Below are 4,343 nucleotides of genomic sequence, written 5' to 3'. Positions count from 1 at the left end.
TGTGTATCTGTTTAATATGGATAATGATGAAAAAAAAAGCTTAATTCTAGACTTGTTTTTTAGGCTGTCTTTCCAGTGGTTTGAAGACATAGAGACCATCACATGTCATTTACTGGGATTTGTTTACTAATCTTACAGATGTTCTGTTTGATTGCTGCTGCTGCTGCTGCTGCTAAGTAGCTTCATTTGTGTTCGACTCTGTGCGACCCCATAGACGGCAGCCCACCAGGCTCCCCCATCCCTGGGATTCTGCAGGCAAGAACACTGGAGTGGGTTGCCATTTCCTTCTCCAATGCATGAAAGTGAAAAGTGAAAGTGAAGTCGCTCAGTCATGTCCGACTCTTCTCGACCCCATGGACTGCAGCCTACCAGGCTCCTCCATCCATAGGATTCTCCAGGCAAGAGTACTGGAGTGGGCTGCCATTGCCTTCTCCCTGTTTGATTGCAATTGGTCACAAATCCTTCCCAACATTCCCTTCCCTTCCAGATCCTGTACGAGACCTCAGCAAGGGTAGATGGGCTGAATGTGGCCGATTTACTGGTTGATACAGTTTGTGCAACTGGAAAACTACTCACCCATCACATGATTCTTTAGTTACAAATGTAGGGACATGATTAAAAAAAAAAAAACAGGTACCAAATTAGACTTCCAAATGTATACCAGTGGCACAGGCTTGCCCCCTGCCCCACCACCCACCTCTTACACACACACACACACACACACACATATATTCCATGGCAGTTTTATTAAGTTTGTCTTCATTATTGATAAATATTTTCTTCTACCTTTCTACAGTGTTCAGTTAGAAGATCGACCACAAGCAAAATATTAAAAAAAAAAAACAACAGCTATGAACATAAAAGTTTTCTGAGAAAGAAAGAAAATGGTAATTATTATACACAGTATTGACTGTCTATAATCTTTATCTTTCTTTCTCATGCTTTCCTAGCTTCAATTCCCAAATCAGATGATTTTAGCAATCCAATACCATAATCCATTTCTCTGTGATACCTGAAAATTTATTCAAGTTATTTAGAAATGCTTATTTTGGTGCACATTTCTAATAGAAGCAACATTTCTCATAAAATACATCAATACATAAAGGTTGCACTTTAGTAAAAGGGCATATAATACTTTTAAAGTTGCTTCCTAAGAATTTACCACATACTGAAACTTTGCCTGGTAAATTCAAACAAAACCATGGATAAGTTATTTTAGGTTGATCTCACTGAATGAAAATGAAAGCTTGTGTTCCCTTTTTTCTTTGATGTAGTTGTGTGCTGTATTAATGTTTATACATGATTTCTTTTCTGGTTACTATTTCAGACACATAAAGGTAGAATGAAAACATTCTGTTAATAAGTACTTGAAAGTGGTATCATTAGATAATTTCTTCAATTTAAACATATATTTTTGAACAACTTTGTTCAGGGTTTGGGCCTTCATCGGGAGGTTCTGTTCTAGCACCATTGCTACTGTCTACTCCCCAAACTGCTTTTATATGCCTAGTGAGCCCATGCACTTATAAAAGGAAGACTACCACTCTTTCCAACTTTTTAATAAATGGGAAGTCCAAGATTTTTAGTTTCCACAGAAGCTAATTATTCAAAAGGGCCTATACAATGTTTCCTGGGGAAGGAAATGGCAACCCACTCCAGTATTGTTGCCTGGAGAATCCCATGGACAGAGGAGCCTAGCAGGCTACAGTCCATGGGGTCCCAAGAGTTGGACACAACTTAGCCACTAAAGAGAGATACAATGTTTGGTAGAGACAGAGTTAGACTGAACTAAGGAATTTAGAATGGGAAGTATATCCTCAGGCTCAGTCATTATCAAGGAGAGGCCAAAAAAGGATCTTGAAAGCCTGAAGCAGATCTTGAAAGTCTGAAAGTCTAGTTCTATTGGAGAACCAAATAGGGTTTCACTCTGTGCTGCTGCTGCTGCTGTTGTTGCTGCTGCTGCCGCTGCTAAGTCGCTTCAGTCGTGTCCGACTCTGTGCGACCCCATAGACAGCAGCCCACCAGGCTCCCCCGTCCCTGGGATTCTCCAGGCAAGAACACTGGAGTGGGTTGCCATTTCCTTCTCCAATGAATGAAAGTGAAAAGTGAAAGTGAAAGTGAAGTCGTGTCTGACTCTTAGCGACCCCGTGGACCGAATGGACTGCAGCCTACCAGGCTCCTTCATCCATGGGATTTTCCAGGCAAGAGTACTGGAGTGGGGTGCCATTGCCTTCTCCGAGGGTTTCACTCTGTAGAATGATTTAATTATATTTTGGGAAGTTTACACATGTGATGGTGAAGACAAGGGGTTAGATTCTACAGCAGTGGTCTCAAAGTGTTTCCTGGACCAGCACCTGGAGGTTAAAAATGCAAATTCCCCTGCCCAGACCCCTGCCTAGACTTCCAGCCTAAGGAAGTAGCCCAGGAACCAGTGGTTTAACAATGTTCCCAGTCAGTTCTAGAACTGTTTCAGTCAAGCTTGAGAACCAGTAGTCTGGAGGCAGGATGACTAGATTTGACATATTTCAAAAGTTCAGGTGCTGTATCTAAATTACTCTGCACCAGACATGGAGCAGGTACTTGATGCATATTTGCTGAATAAATTGATAGAGATGATGAGAGCCCAGCCTAATAAAGAAGCAAAATATAATATAGGAACCAAGAAATATTTTAGCTCCATTAGCAATTCAGTCAAGAGCAGAATCAACTCTTAATGAATGTGATTGTATAAATAATTTATGAAAATTTCCCTTATTTGACAGTTTTCTTCCTTTTTTTCTATTTGCTCATTGTAAACTCAAAAAATGTATTGCACTTTCTTAAGAGGAAGCACCATAAATAAAAGGGGGAGAGTTCAATAACTTACACCTGCTTCTGGAAGTCCCTTTTCTACTTACTTGAAAGCTAACCAAGTGACCAAGGAGATGGTAATAGCATGTCAGAAAATGATGACCCAAGACCTGGGGCCATCAAAAAATATGACATTGCTAACTAGGCAGGCAGTCCAGGTTGGAGAAAGATGGGATGGTGAGGACCAGAAGGAGGGGCCAAGTATTCCAGAAGCTGCATTGGCATTGTTTTTGAGGAAATTCCAAACTTGCAGCAGAAAGACCAGTAACTCAATCATTAATGTCTTTGAATGCTAAAGGGAATGAAAAAGTGGAATGAAGAATGTCAGTGAAAGAGAGGTGTACCCAAGTATCTACACTCTGCCAATCATTCTGTTGAAACTCGGGAAGCATATCTTATTTAATCCTCACCACTTCCCCATGTATTAATATGTCCATTTTATAAGAAGGAACCAGAGGGAGTAATTTGCCCAAGATTGCACAGCCACAAAGTAGTAACACTGGAATACAAATTTAGGCATTCTTACTCTGAAGCCTAAATTTAATCTCCTGTTATTAAATACAAGGCATGAGGTTGTTACAGTTTCTGTCCTTTGGAACTTTATAGAGTGTATATTTGTTTACATAAACATTATTGAGTTTATAGTTGTATATTGTGGGTAAACTAATAGCTTAACTAAAATATTCTGGACTTGAGTTTTGAGGTTTTGGTCAGAAATGCAATCTTTCCTGCTATAGAATGTTGCCTGGGAAAATCAGATGTGAACTGCCACATTCTAGCTCACATTCTTTAAAAGGAATGTAACTTTGCATCTCTTTGATCTTTCTTCCCTTTTTTTTTTTAAGTATCAAATGTTTTTAATTATATTTTCGTACTCTTAAGTAGTAACTGTTTTTTTTTTAAGTCATTGCTTTTTCTATAAAAGCAATACATTCCTCTTTATATTTGATGTGTGTTTCAAGTTTTTTTTTTTAATTTTATTTTATTTTTAAACTTTACATAATTGTATTAGTTTTGCCAAATATCAAAATGAATCCATCACAGGTATACATGTGTTCCCCATCCTGAACCCTCCTCCCTCCTCCCTCCCCATACCATCCCTCTGGGTCATCCCAGTGCACTAGCCCCCAGCATCCAGTATCGTGCATCGAACCTGGACTGGCATCTCGTTTCATACATGATATTTTACATGTTTCAATGCCATTCTCCCAAATCTTCCCACCCTCTCCCTCTCCCACAGAGTCCATAAGACTGTTCTATACATCAGTGTCTCTTTTGCTGTCTCATACACCGGGTTATTGTTACCATCTTTCTAAATTCCATATATATGCGTTAGTATACTGTATTGGTGTTTTTCCTTCTGGCTTACTTCACTCTGTATAATAGGCTCCAGTTTCATCCACCTCATTAGAACTGATTCAAATGTATTCTTTTTAATGGCTGAGTAATACTCCATTGTGTATATGTACCACCGCTTTCTTATCCATTCATCT

Source organism: Bison bison, unplaced genomic scaffold, assembly GCF_000754665.1.
Source record: "Bison bison bison isolate TAMUID 2011002044 unplaced genomic scaffold, Bison_UMD1.0 scf7180017864367, whole genome shotgun sequence".
In the NCBI taxonomy this organism is placed as follows: domain Eukaryota; kingdom Metazoa; phylum Chordata; class Mammalia; order Artiodactyla; family Bovidae; genus Bison; species Bison bison.
The sequence above is the reverse complement of the archived record's forward strand: the minus strand, read 5'-3'. Positions refer to the sequence as shown.